At 49.9% G+C, this 17,773-nt stretch overlaps 1 protein-coding gene across 1 annotated transcript in view; it reads right to left on the bottom strand.

Moving 5' to 3' along the window:
- The window catches only part of NXF1 (nuclear RNA export factor 1), a 497,551-nt gene that overhangs the window by 157,675 nt on the left and 322,103 nt on the right, over positions 1-17,773 (bottom strand). The window lies entirely within an intron of this gene.

The following is a 17,773-nucleotide window of genomic DNA, read 5'->3' as shown; positions in this document are numbered from 1 at the left end:
GGAACAGCAACAAAACGGAGCAACCCGTCAAGAGCGAAAGAATGCACCCCCAGGAGACACAACCCCCCCCACCAGGAGGCGAGTGCCGAAGACCAACCCAAGGGTCCTCGTAGAATGGGGAGGAAGGGCGGGCCGTGAAGGAATCTGCGGCTAGAATCGTCTCTACCAGATACATTGTTACCAAAGGTAAGTAACTCGTACATCTGAGAGAGACTACAAGCCGCAGATTCCTTCACATAGAATAGATACCCTAGCAATACCTACGGGGAAGGAGGGTACGCGAAAGGACCCCATCAGCCTGGACAGGACAGAAGGTCCCAGAGGGGACCAGGTAAGTAACTTCGTCCCTCCAGGCAAGAGGAACCCCCACAAGCAGAACACCACCGACCCCAAGAGGGATGTAGAAAGAAGTCTGAAGAGGCCCGTACAGTCACAACAGAGGAACCAAGGGCAAGGCCAGAGAGGCCGAAGCACTCCACTCCCCTACAAGGCAACAGAACTTCCATCCAATGCCAGGACAGGAAGAGTTAGAAGAAGAAAGCATAGAAGGCCCAAGGAAACGAGGGAAAAGAAGACGGGCCCACCCCAGATGGAAGGCAACAGGCCAGCCAGAGCGGCACAGACAGTAATAAGCCGCTAGAAGCAAGAAGGACAGCCCAGGGCCCCAAGAATACCGGGCAGGCGACGCATGACAAGGGAGAAACACAGAATCATCCCAGCCCTCAGGACAGGAGCAAGAAGGTGAGGAAATGATCGGACACACCACTACGAGGGGTCCGCGCACACTACCTCAAGAAGCAATAGCAACATACATAAACGCCATGGAGAACAGGCACCCGAAGGCGACCAGAACTCCCTAGCACAGCGCAAGCCATATAAAAGTTACCACTACCCCACATAGGGTACGTTAAGTCCCAAGACATGGAAGAACTTCCGCAGCAGAGGAAAAACAAAAGAGCCACGGGGAAAACCCCCCGCTGAAGGCTTGTCAAGCAGCCCAAGAGAAAAACAGAAGGCCTAATCTCACGGCCAAGTCTGTGCAGACAACTCCAGCAAAAACAAACAGTCAACAAAGGGGCCGTCCAGCAGCAACAACGCCAGAGGCCCAGCAAGGAGGACTCGAATGGCCATAAAACACACTCCACGGCAACCGGCCCAAAAGAAGGTCCAGAACCAGATCAACTCAGCAGTCACTGAGGGGAAGGAGGATGAGGGGAAGGAGGATAAGGCGGAGGAGGAGGACGGAGGCCACTCCCGAATATTTTCAGGGAACACGCCGCCCCGAAGCCAAGCATGGCGACGGAGGGCGACTGAGGAAGCCATGTCCCGGCCCAGCACCTCCGAGACGTCCAAAGCGGAGTGGAGAATAAACGCCGCTAGCTCCCGGCCATCCAACGCATGATGCCGTAAGTCCACCTGAACAGTCTCTTGGGAAGCTCTAGATCCCAAGGACTCAGCCGAGTCCCACAAACAAAAGGAGGCCCTAGTCAACACACATGAGGTGTTAAGGGCCCGCAGGGCAGCGCTGGTCGAGGCGAACATGTTGCACCCCCAATAGTCCAGCCAGCGGGCCTCTTCGGATGGCGGAGTCAACAGTGGCGGCAGGGAAGGAAATGCAGTCCGCAAAAGTGGACTTGAGGCAGAGGGGTGGAGTGAAAGACACGCCAGGTCATGCAGCGCCGGAGGATGCCAGTGCAGAAGGTGTTGAGGCACCAGATCCCCCAAGGCGGGGCGCCTCCAAGCCCCCGTCAGAGAAGAAAGGAGCGTACCCTCAAAGGGAAGCAAGAGCTCCCTCCAACCAGAGCCCTGGTGGAGAACCTCCAAGAGATGGTCCTTCGGGAATTGAGCAACTTAGTCACCCATGCGCAGAATGCACACAGCCGTAAACACTGCATGAGCGAAGGCCGCACCGGCCTCCATAGGCCCCCGCGGTGGAGAAAGCAGCTTCTCCGTGGGCGACGGCTGTAAACTAAGGCGGCAGTCCACGAAGCCAAGCAGGGTGGGCAACGGCCAGACCTGGAAGTCAGAAGGAACCGAGGAATGGGAGACCTGCCGTTCCTCCGGCGAACACCTCGGCCTCGGAAACGGTGGGGAGCCGCCCTTCGATGACACCGTTGAAAAAGACACCACGCGGCGGCCTGTCTTTGGGTAGGATGACACCAGTAGGCACCCAACCTCTGGAGAAGAGGGAGCGTCCGAAGACGAATCCGTGGCTCGACTCCTGTGTGGAGCCGTAGAGTCCGCTGCCTGAGGCAGGAAGTCAAAACAATCTGGCGCCGAAGGAGACGCCAGATCGGGCTCCTCCAAGCCACACCGTGCTGGGATCGGAGTGGAGCCGAAGTGGCGAAGGGGCGGTGCCGGAACAATGGTGATTTGACCTCCGCCGAGGCAGTCGCCTGCATGGAGGAACGAGAGGGACCGGGGGAGTGACACAAAGCCCTCAGTCAGCGTTGGTCCAGGATGTGACGGAGGTAGACTGGCGACCCTTGCAGCGGCGCCAGGACCGATTCAACCTCCGACTTGCCCGCCGACGAGGCAGCTGCATGCGTGGAGGGGCGAGAAGGGCCCGGAGGGGGACAAGGGGGCCCAGCCCAGCCTCGTCCCAAAGCAGGACGAGGAGGGTCCACCGACCCCTGTGGCGCCACCCAGTCCAGCAGGTGCCGGCGTCAGCTCAGCCGTGGACAAGGCCTCCGCCTGTCCAGAGGGCCGAGCGGGGCTCGGGATGCGACCCGAGCCCGGACGACCTTCCGCAACACAACAGGGACTCCCGCAGGAGTTTGCGGCGAGGCAGAGGCACCGTGGTCCGATGGAGGGACCCCCGAGGGGCCGTACCCAAACAGCACCACATCCTCCAAGCCTGGAGCCGAACCAGTCGGCGCCCGGGCCGCAGCTGCCGGCGCCGCCGCAGAGGGCCCCGCGCAAGGCAAGGGATCCGCTCACGCCCCAGGAAGGGAAGGAGAAGACACCAGCGAGGCTCAAAGCCCCCGCATATGTCTCCATCTGGACTCTCAATGCCCCTTCACCGGGAAACAGTGGATAGGAGGATGACACCCGGGGCGCATCACCCGCGTCCCCGGCAGGCGGAACACCAGCCCCCGGGGACAAACTGCGACACTTACCCACCGGGGAGAGACACTCATGACATCGGAGAGGGGCGAGGACGACGACAACGGCCGTTTCTGAAACCGTCTGCCGAGGCTGATTGAGGAGATGCGCGACTTTGGCTTCAACTGTTGGCACGCCTCACAATCAGTGGTGCCGTGATCCTCCCCTAAACACCACGTACAAATGAGGTGAGGGTCCATCGCCGACATAAGACGCCCACACGACGTGCAAGTCTTGAAGCCCGGAGGCATTCGCACACTGTTCCACCAAAAAATAACACAATGAGGAAGAAAAAAGGGGCCCAAACAGGCCTGAGCCGAGACCAGATCTGCGTTGCACGTGGAAAAAGAAAAAACTGACGTAGGCGCGCCGGGGTGGGACTTATGTGACCTCGCTGATGTCACGTACGCGGACGACGCCTGGGCGGAGTCGCGTAATGCCACCCTGCCCCCGGTGCACAGGGATACTGTGGCAAAAAGTTTCCAGGTCCAGTCTCACGCCCGGGGATAATTCTACATGAAGGAATCTGCAGCTAGTAGTCTCTATCAGATACTGTACTAAAGCCTAAACCCAATTGGCCCTCTGGCCACCTGTCAGCCCCTGGTAAATGGTACCCAGGGTATGGTGACCAGAGAAGACCCCTAAGGGCTGCAGCACTTATTGTGCCACCCTTAGGGGCCTTGTACCCTGACACCCACACACTGCCTTTGTAGGCTGAGTATCTTGGTGCAGAACTAAACAAAAAGTCGACTTGGCACACATCCCTGTGTGCCATGCCCACAAACACACTGCCCTGGTATCCATCAGTCACCCCTCTAGCTGTGCCAGAGGTGTGGGCACAGGTGCATGAGCCCTGTGCCCCTACAGTACCCAGGGCCATTCCTGGGCACTAAGTGCAGTGCTGCCATTAAGAGTATAAGGTGCCGGTAGGTTGTCAATACGAACTCCACAGCACCATGATGGCTTCACTGAAGACTGAGAAGTTTGATATCAAACTTCTCAGTACATTAAACCCAGTGTGGGATTTAAAGCCTAATGCACAACAGTGGGCAACTTAGTGTTGCCCCCTGAACCTAACCTACAATCTGGGAGAAAGTGAGTTTCTGTTGCAGTACCCCCCCCCCTTTTTCCTGATACACCTTTCCTTGGTGTGCCCAGGGTCCCTGCCAATCAGGTACCCAGGGCCTGTGTTCCTTCCCTAAAAACTGTACTAAAGCCTAAACCCAATTGGCATCTCTGGCCACATGTCAGCCCCTAATAAATGGTACCCTAGGTACTGAATAGTTTCTTACCTGTCAGTGTAGTTTTGCAGCTTGAAGATCTTTCAGGATTCACTATGCTGTGCATATTCCGCAATCTGGTGGTTGGGTCCGGAATCGTAGTCTTTTTTCTCTTTTTTTTTGTCGTAGCCCAGGTGGGCGTCGACGTCCCACCATTTGGTGTACCTTCGGTGACGTCGGCGTGCTTCCGGCGGAAGCTAGCACCCTTGGGCGCCATCTTCGGATTCTTTTTTCTGTCTGTTTTTTCTTTTTTGTCTTTGTAGTGAATCCATGGCTATGTTTGTTAATCGTTTTTTCAACGTAATTCCTTTCACGTATCTTGTAAGCTTCAACTTGCTTTCTTTTCTATGTGTTTCCACCTTCTTCTCCAGCCTCATCTTTCTGGCGGAGGCGGGTGGGTTCGCTAGTGAATCCAGAAAGATCTTCAAGCTGCAAAACTACACCGACAGGTAAGAAACTATTAGTTTTGCAGCGTGAATCTTTCTGGATTCACTATGCTGTGCATAGATTTTGTAGCGGTTTTCGTTACTTTTGTGGCCGTTGGGTGGAAGATGAGCGTTGGTTGTTGAAAATATGTTGAAGCACTTTTTGTCCTACTTGTGCTTCTTTGTTCATCTGTACATCCACGCAATAGTGCTTAGTGAAAGTGTGCACTGAAGCCCATGTTGCCGCCAGGCATATGTCCTAAATTGGTGTATTGGCCAGAAAGGCAATTGTTGCTCCTTTCTTCCTGGTGGAGTGGGCCTGTGCCCCTCCTGTTAGCTCCTGGCCAGCTTGTTTGTGGCAGAATTGTATTGTCTGTGCGATCCATCGAGCTATGGTGTTTTTAGTCACTGGTTTGCCCATGTAACTGTTTGCGAAGGATACGAAGAACTGTTTTGTTTTCTGGTGTTCCTTCGTTCTTTCAATGTAGTGCATCACAGCCCTTCTTGCGTCTAGGGTGTGGAGCGACTTCTCAGCGCTTGTGGTGGGGTTTTGGAAGAAGCTAGGGATCTGAATACTCTGATTCATGTGGAACCTTGACACCACCTTTGGCATGAAGTGTGGGTCTGTTCTCATCACGACCCTGTCACTGTGTATCTGGATGTAGGGTTCCTGCAGTGTGAGTGCCTGCAGTTCGCTCACCCTTCGTAGCGAGGTGATTGCTACCAGAAAAGCCGTCTTCATTGTTAACATTTGCAGTGATGCTTTGTGGATGGGTTCGAAAGGTGTTTTTCATGAGCTCCGTCAGTACCACATTTAAGTTCCAGGCCGGTGGCGGCATTCTCTTTGGCGGTGCTATTCTTTTAGCCCCTTCTAGGAATGTTTTTACGACTTGGGATGTAAAGAAGCTTCTCCCTGTTTCTCCTCTTGTGTATGCCACAATCGCTGCCAGGTGCACCCTCAGCGAGGATGAGCTTAGCTTTGCCTTGCCTTAATTAGGTGCGTGAGGTACCTTAGCACCGTGGATTCCTTGGTCAGTTTCCTTTGGAGCTGTTTCTTGCAACACCATTGAGTGAATCTCTTCCATTTTTCCCCATAGCACTTGCGTGTGCTGGGCCTTCTTGCCTCTCGCAGCACCCGCAGGGTGCTCTCTGGTAGTTTTAGGTGTGCGAATTCTAAGTCCTCAGGAGCCAGGCTGAGAGGTTGAGGCTCTCTGGCTCTGGGTGTGGAATTTCTCCGTTTTCCATGGAGAGTAGGTCTCTTCTTTTTGAGAACTTGTGGGGTGGCCCCTGCGCCATCTCCATTATCTGAGAATACCAGGTCTGTCTGGCCCATTGTGGTGCCACAAGGATGAGCGTCATGTCGCTCTTCATGCATTTGTTGAGAACCCTGGGGATCAGTGGTATCGGGGGAAAAGCGTAGGCAAATGTTTTTGACCAGCTTATCCATAGGGCATTCCCCTAGGACAGTGCCTCTGGTTGCCTGGATGCAAAGTATTGGCATTTTGCATTCCGGTGTGTTGCAAATAGGTCTATTGTTGGAGTGCCCCATTTCCTGAATAGTCTCTCTGTTTCCTGACTGTTGAGTTCCCACTCGTGGGACGCTGAAGTCTGCCTGCTGAGCCAATCCGCTTCTACATTGTCCTTCCCTGGCAGGTGTATGGCTAGCAGGTCTATTTTTAATGGTATAGCCCATTTCCAGATCTCCTGTGCCAAGTTTGACAGAGGGAACGATTGAGTTCCCCCCTGTTTGTTTATGTAAAACATAGTTGTGGTGTTGACTGTTTGTATTAGCACCTTCTGGTTGTACAGGTGTTTCTGAAAAGCCTTGAGGCCTAGCAACACAGTTTTCAGTTCCAGGTAGTTGATGTGCCTGACTGCATCTGTAGGGCTCCACAGACCCCTCACACTGAGCCTGTTCATGTGTGCGCCCCACCCCTTCTGGGATGCGTCTGTGGTGATGGTCACTGTTGGGTCCGGTGGTGTTAGAGGTTTCCCTTCTGTTATTCTCTCCTTGGTCCACCACCTTATCTCTTCCTGCACCCTGTGCGTTACAACCACTAGATCCTCCCAACTTCCTGTAGCTTGTGACCATTGCTGTTGCAGCCACTCTTGGAGTGGTCTCATTTGTAGGCGTACATTGGGGACCCGGTGTATGCATGATGCCATCATCCCCAAGATCTTGCTCACAGTCCTCACTGTCAGAGCTCGCCCCTTCTGGTAGTGGCGTTTCTCCCTCAGTAGGCTGAGCGTTCTCTTTTCGCTCGGTAAGACTCTGCATTGGACGGTGTCGATCTGGGCTCCCAGGAAGATCTTCACTTGCTCTGGTTCCATCGAGCATTTGCCCCAGTGTATGGAGAAACCCAGGCTTGCTAACGTTCTTGTCACCTGTTCTGCATGCTCTTTGCATGTCCTGTAAGAGCCTGCCTTTACCAGCCAGTCGTCGAGGTAGGGGTACACGTGTATCCCCTTTCTTCTTAGGTGTGCGGCCACTGCCGCGAGGCATTTGGTGAACACCCTTGGTGCTGACTTTAGGCCGAAAGCCAGGGTCGTGAATTGGTAGTGATCCTTGTTTACTGTGAACCTTAGCATGTGCTTGTGCTGCCTGTTCATGGGGATGTGCAGGTACGCATCTTTGAGGTCTATGGTGGACAAGAAGTCCCCGGCCTTTATCTGTGGGATGACCTCTTGTAGGGACGTCATTTTGAATTTTTGAGTTTTGACGTATTTGTTTAGGAACCGTAGGTCCAGGATGGGTCTTAGACTTTCGTCCGCTTTTGGCACTAGGAAGTAGTTGGAGTACACTCCCTTGTTCCGTTCTTTGAAAGGAACTCGTTCGATGGCCGCTTTGAGGAGGAGTTCTTGGGCTTCCTCTTGCAGTAGTTGCAGCTCTCTTCCCGAGTGCTGTCTTTTTTTTGGTTTTCTGTTTGGTGGCCTCTTATCCAACTCTATGCAGTATCCGAACTGCATAATTATGAGTATCCACTTGTCTGTTATTTTTCTCCACTCCTGGAGAAAAAATCTCAATCTTCCTCCTACCGGCGTTACATGTTCCTTTGTGTCTTGTCCGTGTAGCCCTCTCCTCTTTGTTTTTCCGTGCTCCTCCCCCGGAGGTTTTGGGTGGTGGAGCACCTTCTCCCGTGTGAAGTCACTTAGAGGGGGGTTGTTCACCGCCTCTCCTTCTCTGGCCCCGTCCATTTCCTCTTGACCGAAAGGACTGGCCCTTGCTTTGGTAGTTCCAGCTTTGCCTCTGCTGGCCCTGGTGGCCTTGGTTGTCACTCTGTTGCCCCTGGTGGAAACTCTGGTGAGAATCTCCTCGCTGACTTCCACCTCTGCCGTTCGGCCTCCGTGTAGGAGTGACCCTTCTCATCCCCCTTAACTGCAGGGCCCCCATGGACCTTGCCGTCTCGTTGTCCTTCAGTTGGGAGAGCTTTTCATCAACTGGGGCTCCGAATAGTGTTTCGCCGTTGAAGGGTGTGTTCAGGATGTTGTTCTGAACCTCAGCCTTGAAGCCTGAGATCCTGAGCCAGGCTTGCCTTCTCTCTGTGATGCCTATAGCCATCAGTCTGCTGGATGTTTCTGCCCCATCCAAGGCTGTCTTCAGGCACGAATTGGCGATGCTCTTCCCCTCTTCCACAGGGTGTGATGCCCTCTCACGGTATTGTTCCGGGAGGTGCTTGAGCAGCTGTCCAATCTCATCCCAGTGCTGGTATTGATGCCTATTCAGGAGGGCGTTGGAGTTCGCCATCCGCCAGTGCGTTGCGGCGTTCCTCTCAATTTTCCTGCCAGTTAGATCCATCCTCCTGCTTTCTTTGTCAGGTGGAGGTCCAGACGTTGTTGGGACGTTTGCCCTTTTCCTGGCCGTTGCAGCGATTATAGAATCTGCTGTGACGGATCCCTTGATGTAAGCTGGGTCTTGGGAGGAGAATTTGTATTTCTTCTCCGTCCTCGGCGTTACTGATCTGCATGTAGCCGGGTCCTTGAAGGCTTCCTTCCCCTGGTCTGTGATACTCTGGAGCATGGGCAGGAACTGGCTTCTTGTCTGTATGGGGAGCAATGTCTCGAGCAGGAAGTCTGCTTTTGGCTTCTCCTCTTCCAGCTTAACTCCATAAGCTGCTGCCGCCTTTCTTACCACCTCATTGTATGCCCCCATGTCATCCGGTGGCGAAGGCCTCGAGGGATATGTTTCCACCGCCTCCTCTGGGTTTTCGGCCTCGATGTCCTGCCATTCCTGGTCTTGGGCCGTCGAGGAACCTGAGCCATAGCTTGACTGCTGCTCCCCGTAATCCCCTTCTGTGTAGAGAGGTCTTCCTCCTCTTCGTGCTCCGAAGGTTCCGGAGTTTTCGGCGGCTCTTCGACGTCGAACTCCTAGAGCTCCTGTACCTCAGCGACGGTCGGTGCCGGTTTCGAGGCGATCTTGTAACTTCTCATCTTTTCATCGAAATCCTTCTTTCTCTGAAGGATGTTCTCCATTGCGGCCTCAAGCCTTCTCCTCTTTCTCTGCGGCCTGTTCTTCGTCGAGCGTTTCGGCCGCTCTTTTCGGCGGCGGCGGCGAAGCTTTCTTCGGCTCTTTTTCTTTCGACGTCGAAGTCGAAGGCCCTTTTTCGGGGGCTTGCTTCGATGACCTTTGCTTTTCGCTGGTCTTCGGCCTCCGGGAGTCCTTCTCGGAGGATCCGCTGGGCTCTTTTTCGGAGGATGCAGCTCCGGTCGTCGATTTGTTCGGCGCCGGTGCTCCTTTCGAGGCTCTGTGCTCAGACTTTCGAGAGTCTGCCTCAGGTTTTCGAGGCCCTGTGGGAGTTTTCGGGGTCGTAGACTCTCCTACCTTATCAGGCGTTTTCTTATCGGTCTCAGCGACCGTGAAGTCATCTGGGCCTTCGGCGATGTTGTCCTAGTCGTCGGTGGAGAGGCCAAGTTCATAAAGCGTCGGGGCTTGGCCCTTGCCCTGCATCGTGTGGTGAGCTGTCCTCTGTCTTTCTCGAACTCGGAGTGTCTTCGGCTTGAAGACGGAGCAAGCGTTGCAGTCTCTGCTCTCGTGGTCGATTGGCAGGCAGAGGTTGCAGACTGGGTGCTGGTCCTTCTGTGCAAACTTGTGGTGGCAGTTCTTGCAGAATTTAAAGGGCGTCTTGTACATCCCTGCGCTCAGGGGGCCCCCTGTGTGCGCATTCCTCCAAGGACGTCGAAGATTTCGAAGTTCTCTCCTTTCTTCGTCGTCTCTTTCCTAAAGGTCCTCTTCTCTCGATCTGCTCAAGTCTTCACCGTTGAAGATTTGCTGTATTTTCTCCTTTCCTCCTCCAAAACTTCTGGAGCTACAGGCGACGATCCAGACCCAACGGCGGAAAAAAGAATCTGAAGATGGCGCCCAAGGGAGGTAGCTTCCGCCGGAAGCACGCCGACGTCACCGAAGGTACCAAATGGTGGGACGTCGACGCCCACCTGGGCTACGACAAAAAAAAAAAAAAAAAAAAAGAGAGAAAAAAAAGACTACGATTCCGGACCCAACCACCAGATTGCGGAATATGCACAGCATAGTGAATCCAGAAAGATTCACGCTGCAAAACCAGGGCATTGTGACCAGAGAAGACTCCTAAGGGCTGCAGCACAGATTGTGCCACCCTTAGGGGGGGGGGGGGGCAGAGACAGACACACACTTACTTTGCAGGCTGAGTGTCCTGGTGCAGAACTAAACAAAGAGTCGACATGGCACACGTTCCTGTGTGCCATTTCCACAAACCCACTGCCCTGGCATACATCAGCCACCCCTCTAGCTGGGTGCCCTATGCCCTATGCCAGTGGCACATTCCTGGGCACTGTAAGTGCAGTGATGCCATTACGAACTCCACAGTACCATAAGGGCTCTACAGCATCTATCCTGGAAGGCGGTCTTCCTTGTGACTATAACATCGGCACGCAGGGTGAGTGAGATTCAGGCTCTGTGTTGTCAAGAGCCCTACACAGTGTTTCATGCTTCCAAAGTTGTCACGAGGACTCACCCTAAGTTCCTTCTGAAAGTAATTTCGGATTTCCATGTTAATCAGACGATAACTTTACCTACGTTTTTCCAACATCCTTCCTCTCCGGCGGAGAGGTCTCTTCATTCCCTGGATGTAAGAAGGGTGTTGAAATTCTACTTGGATAAGACCAAGGACATTCGTAGGTCAGACCAATTATTTGTCAATTATGGTTCGGTCAGTACTGGTCTTGCCACCTCTAAACAGTCCGTCTCTAGGTGGATTGTGTCCTGTATCCAGCTATGTTACCAAAAGGCTAACAAGACCGTAGGAGGTAAGCCTAAGGCTCATCCCACCAGGGGCAAAGCATCCACAACAGCGTTGCTACGTAATGTTCCCATTGCAGATTTCTGTAGGGCTGCCACTTGGAAGTCGGTCCATTCCTTTGCCAAACACTACTGCCTGGACTCTGATGCCAGGGCAGACGCTCAGGTTGGGCAGGCTTCGTTGAGAAATCAGTTTGCACAGTAGTGGTTTTGTCTGTTTCCTCCACCGCTGGTTTGGTTTGTTGGGATGGGCTTGCCATTTTATTCACAAGATTATGACTATACACAGAGATCCCCTACTACAGAAGGAGTAGTTTCTGACCTGTAACTCCAGTTCTGTAGTAGGGGTATCTCTGTTATAGTCATAAGCGCCCGCCCTCCTCCCCGGTGGATGAAACGATAATGTACTGAATGCTACTAGGCTGGCTTTATACACCTTCAAAAAGAACTGAAAGTAAAAGGCCTTCGGCTGTGCATCCTGGGATACAGAGTGTCTCTGGAGAGTTCCTTAAAGGCACGGTATCCCTTTTCCAGACACATAATGGCAGTCTATGGGGCTTGTCTGTCCAACCCTTCCTCTCTATCATGACAAAGGATTTTTGTGAAGGGGAGTTTCTCTAGGTGTGAAACTTTACAAAGTGTGTAAAATGTAATAATTTTTTGCTAACTTTTTCACTTCGAGATGAAGTGCTGGCCAATGTAGCCTTATACTGTTAGGCTGCATTATTTGTCTTTGATTTTCTCTTAAGTGTCTATGCAGGACTGCAGAAGAAGACAACTTAAGAGACTATTTCGATTGCTCCGGGGTCCATGCACATGGGCGGGACTATTCACAAGATTATGACTATACACAGATATCCCCTACTACAGAACTAAAGTTACAGGTAAGTAATTTGTTTTCGTATTCCAGTATTGGAACTTTCACAGTTTCCAAAGCTTGAATCAGAGTAGCTAGCCGTTATGAGCAAATGTTTTGAACCTTGATTCCTTATTTAACCATTCTTGAATATTAAAACCGAAAGCCATGAGACATTATTAGGAATTAGCTAGAAAAGAGGCCAATCCACCATAATCACAAAATCAATGGTAAAAAAACACATTTGTAAACAAAAGGAAATATAAGAAACAAGCAAATGAAGATCAAAAATTTGCAAATAGCTTAGACAGAATGAGGGAGGAAAGGGAAAGCTCCCCACTTAATGAAAGAGGTTCCTCAGGACTGCCTGGCCCACAGCTGTGTCACTCCGAGTTGAAGAATCCAGGCAGTAATGTCTTGTAAATGTATGAGTACTGCTCCAGGTCTCTGTCCTGAAGATCTCCCGGATAGGAACTCCGGCAAAAAGGGCTGTCGAAGAAGAAACCGCCCTTGTGGAGGGAGCACGGACTAGAAGACCTTCAAGGGGATTACCCACTGCTCGGTGACAATACTGGTTAGCGCTGGTAATCCAACGACAGGTGTCGCAAGTCTTGGAGCCAGGCTGAGGACAACTGGACATCCCTGCATGAACCAGGAGTAGAGAAGACTAAAAAAAAGGTGTCGACAAAAGTCGCAAAAAAGTTAGTCAAAAAGTGACTAAGGGTACTGCTCTCTCCAGATCTGCGCTGGCTGGCATAAAAGAAATAAAGAACTGACGTCAGCGCACGAGAAGATACGGCAATGTCATTCCAGCAACCACGGCGTCAACGACGTGCGCGGAGTCAACCGACGCCACCCATCTACGTGCAATACTGCGGACGAAAAAATTCTCCAGATCCAGTCTGACGCCTGGGGTAATTCTAAGGAATCTATAACTAATTAATAGGATCTAAAGATTGCGCATATCACCTCAATTTTAGCTGCAAAGACAGGCGATTTGGAGGAAGCTTTGGCAGCAGTCCAGGGGCGGGAAAAGATTCCCCTAATTCACCAAGAAACTATTTGTTTGATTGGTGCACAGTTCGTAGGAGGTTCCCGAACAGGTCATGGAAAGAGCAAACAAAGAAACTCTAATTTATGGTTCACGGAGACTGCAAGGAGAAAAGGCAAGTTTTAATAGCAGCTGTAAAGGAAAAAAACTCTCCCATGGTCAAAACAGCGAGAAAGTATTATAAACTATCCCTGAAATTAGCTAAGCGTGACTGGGAGGAGGCTCATTGGGAGGACCTAAAAGAGGCGTCGAGTAAGAGAAATTCTGCTTCTTTCTGGGCTTAAATTAAGAAGAGAGAAAGGAGTGATAACTCTCCCATTCCTAATCATATTGGGAGCCAGGTTTGGTGGAATCACTTTGCTCACCTATATGCGGAGGAAGTTGAGGGGGAGCCAGACAATTTGCTCGGTAACCAGACCCCAACTCTCTCCGATGCCACAAATCCATTTAGACTGAATGAGGTCGTGAGCGCCATCAACAGTATTATTCTTGCAAAAGCGGCAGGACTAGATGGTATCCCGGGCGACCTGTTTTTATTGGAACCACATAAGTGGGCCCGATATATTCCACTCATGATTAATAGTATAATGGAAGGAGCGGAAGTCCCGAATTCGTGGAAAGAAGCATAGGTAATACCCATCTATAAAAAAGGCGATCGACAGGACCCCACCAATTATAGGCCTATTAGCTTATTAGATTGCATTGCAGAAAGTAGTAGGCAGAACCCTCCTAAACAGGATTCAGCTTTGGATGGAGGAGGAGGGAATCCTTTCTAATTGCCAAGCAGGCTTTAGGAAAGCCACCAGCACAGTTGATCAAGTCTTTAGACTACTTCTCCTTTATTGGAAAGTGGTAGTCATTGGTAAGGGAAGCCTACATCTCGCGTTCATTGATCTCAAGACGGCTTTCGACTTGGTCCCACGCGTAAAGTTATGGACAGTGCTACAGGATATGGGTATTTCCCCCTACATTCTATCTCTTCTAATACGCCTCCATGAGGATACTTATGCTCGAGTTAGATGGGGGGGGGGGGAATCAAGGGCAAACCACGGAAAGGATACCAATAAATAGGGGTGTCCGCCAGGGTTGCGTGTTGGCTCCCACACTTTTTTCACTTTATGTGTAGGGTTGCGTGTTGGCTCCCACACTTTTTTCACTTTATGTGTATGGTCTGGTCGATTTTCTGAGCCAAGTTCCAGCCGACGCACCAACCCTGGCGGGGGAAAAAATTGCTACCCTCCTTTTTGCGGACGATACTCTTCTTATTTCAAAAACTCAGATGGGTCTACAAAAACTCCTTACCCGTTTCCAACTATTTTGCACATCAAGGGGTCTTTCCATAAACATTTCAAAGTCTAAGTTCATGGCTTTTAACCCTGGGAACCACTTTAGACCTAAACTCTCTCTTAATGGCTCTCTTTTAGAGCGAGTTCACTCCTTTGACTACCTGGGGATTAGGCTTTCAGACAAAATGCTATCGGGCCGCATCTGAGTAAGATGCTATTAAATCACAAGCGGGCGCCATCTCAAGAGAGCAACGTTCTTCCCTGTCTAGATTGGTTGCCCCGGCGCCATCTCAAGAGAGCAACGTTCTTCCCTGTCTAGATTGGTTGCCCCGGCTTTAGTCGTATATGAAGGCAAAGCGGTGAGTTCGGCAATCTATGGTGCCGGTCTCTGGGGCTTTGAAAAAATAGTACAGATCCAAAGATCTGAGAATAAATTCATCAGAGACTTGGTCTCCGCCCCTATATATACACCACTAAAACCTTTATTCCTTAACATGGGCAGACGCTCGATTAGTGAGATGGCCAGACTCCGTCCCCTATTGTATTGGGCAAGATTAAGACGCACCCCTGAATTGACACATTATGCGGCTGGCCTTTACGAGCTGATCACCCTGGACTCTAACAAAAGGGTCAAATGGCTAAGGGATCTGAAGGATCTTATGTGTAAACTGTGTCTAGCCGAATCCTGGGAGAATCAGACCCCTTTGACTAAGGTGGAGTTAAAAAAGATCTACTGGAACTGGGTTAAACACCAGTTTGTACACCACTCCAGGCTCTGGAGATTAACTGATGAATTTCTCCATCACAAACAAGTTGGTTATCAGGAACCATACCTAGATTGTATCAGAATCCCTAGAGATAGGACACTCTACATGCAGTTCCGATTTGGGTCCTTAAATCTAAACTCCACGCTTGCTCAACGGGAGCCAACAAAATATACCTCATCCCACTGTCCATGCTGTGAAGCACAGCAAGAATCGGTAGCCCATCTATTATTCGCATGCCCTGCCTATAAACAGGCTAGGACAAGATGGCTTAAGCCAATTTGTGCCCAACTGGGAACAAAAAATCATCTAGTGGCGCTTCGCTTTCTGTGAACTGATGCCTCAAGGTCTCTGTTTGCAGAGTTGCCAAGTATTTGGGCTGTGCATGGATTATCCGTTCAAAAGTAACTAACAAGGTAGTAGGTCCAAAGATGTAGCCAAACAACGATTGTTTGAGCGGACCCAGTTCCATGACTTTTTGTCTTGTTAACCATTGATGCTTAGCGATATGCCAGAGATATTTGAAATAGAAAATGTGTACTCTACCTTGTAATGGCAATATACTATTCTGGAAAAGTATGTTTTAAATTTCTGTTTTTAATCTTTTAATATTTGTATGTATTGTCAAATGTTATACTACTTTTATGATTCTGTAACACTTTTATGATACTTGCTATCGAATAAAGCTTATTGATTGATTGATAACTAATTATCTCTTTCAGCTCTTTGACATGGACATAGTTGTCTATCATGGTTATTTTGAGTCTGAGCATCTCTAGGCCAATCCCCAGGAAGAACATCTGCGGACTTGGAATCCCATGTAATATATGTTATGTGGGTCCTTGCGGCCTACTTTGTTTGTGTATGGATGAACAATGTGCCATGTTGTAGGTGTTAATGTCCTTGGCGTAATCCATCAAAATAACAAGCCTATCATGCCAATCGCATGGAACTAGTAATGTATCTCGCCAAATTCAGAATGAAGACCAATACAGTTCTTTTAAGGAGGAGGATTGAGCTTAAATGTGGTGTTTTCCATTATCAATCTTTGCTAGGTCATCCTCATATGACCCAAGCCCATTCGTTAGAAGATGGAAGGGCACCATTTTCAGGTATACACAGAGTCTTATTTAGGGGCAAAGTTTTGAGGCGGCATTCCGTGTCAACTACTGTTGAGACAAAAATCTCATGGCTGCTGCGTGAAGCTATGCTGCTCTGACGTTGCACATTTTATGGAAAACCTGTGCTTTTTGCCACAGTGAGTTCAACAATCCTACATGGCTGTTGGAGGTACTCTTTGTCATACCTTTTTGTTAGCCCCTCTGATGTCGCAGGATAACCAAAGCGTACCTATTGAGAGTGCACAATGCAGTCTACATGGAGGCTGACAGTAGTTCCAATATGTTTTCTTCATAATTTCCCCATTTACTAGAACCATCAGCAGAAAAGCATATGAGGTTGGGTTCCACACTGCACTATCTGCTTGAGGGTGGCATGTGCACAAGTGTGAGGCTTTTTCTTGGGGCCCACTGGTATTCAAGAACTACTGCACAGCATGCTCTGCAGGTACAATTGTTTAGTCAAGGTTACAATACTTCTGCCCTCCAATCAGACAGTCATGCCACTACCTTAGGCACTTGACTAGCCCAGAGTAGCAAGGATGAAAGGCAAGACTTATTCAAGGAGGCAGAGGGTTTAGAACCTAAGATTCAATATGAAACGGTAAATAAAACTCAATCATTTCAATACTCAGGCAGTGCTTAACTTAGAAAAAGCAAAGTACTTTACTTAACAGGTGGATAAATGGTACAGTAAAAATAGAAATCTAAATAAAACGCATTTAACCAGATACATTATAATTGTTTATTACCGCTAAGCACTTAATTCTATGAACAGTGCCTAGTAGGCAGTCTCTTCATAAGGGTACAGGTAAAAAATAAATGTGCCAGTTTGTGTATTAGAATCACACTGCCAGTCACACAATAATAAGGATTAAGGGGATAGACGGCACACTTACTCAGAAAATGGGGGGGCGACCATCTTGGAAAGCCTCTATAATCAGCACAGCTCTGATCTCAACAAATTTAAAAACGACCTGCTGCACCTCCAAGTGGGGTGCTGTAATAGTAGGAGCAATCAGACTGCTGCAAAGGTACCACGAAGTGACAGAAGATACCAAAAAGCATTAAAAAGAAAATACATGAATCAGCATGAAAGCTGAAAATGTGGCATCAGCTAAACAATGTGACCAAGGAAGAGCCACACAAGGAAAGAATAATTTCAGATCCTTGAGGACATCGCAAAGATTTTCTGGATATTTGGCTGTAAACCACAGGCCTCACCTTGGGCAGGATTGGGGTGTGCGGAGAGCACATGCGCAAGTCCTGCTATGCTGACGTTCTCCTGGGAAAACTACACTAACAAAAAAAAAACACCAGACGAGGACTAATTGCAACTTCGCCCATCCTAATGAAAATTAAATTACATTTACTGTAAAAGTAGATCTATTAAAAAAAGAAGAGTTCTGATAAAGCATTAGAATAGTGTAGATCAGAGTAACAAACTACGGTAAAGGTTGCATTGCTTTAAGTTCTTTATAGGGGTGGTGGGGACGATCTAGACAGTCCATAGAGGGACTTCAGCCTTATTTCTTTGCCAAATCTTCAACAGATAGTCTATGTTAAATTCCTACTGATATGGAAGGACTACTAAGTGCTTATTCTAACAAGCTCAAA

The sequence above is a fragment of the Lissotriton helveticus genome, chromosome 9 (genome assembly GCF_964261635.1).
Source record: "Lissotriton helveticus chromosome 9, aLisHel1.1, whole genome shotgun sequence".
Classification (NCBI taxonomy): Eukaryota; Metazoa; Chordata; class Amphibia; order Caudata; family Salamandridae; genus Lissotriton; species Lissotriton helveticus.
This window is presented reverse-complemented; position numbering and strand designations above follow the sequence as displayed.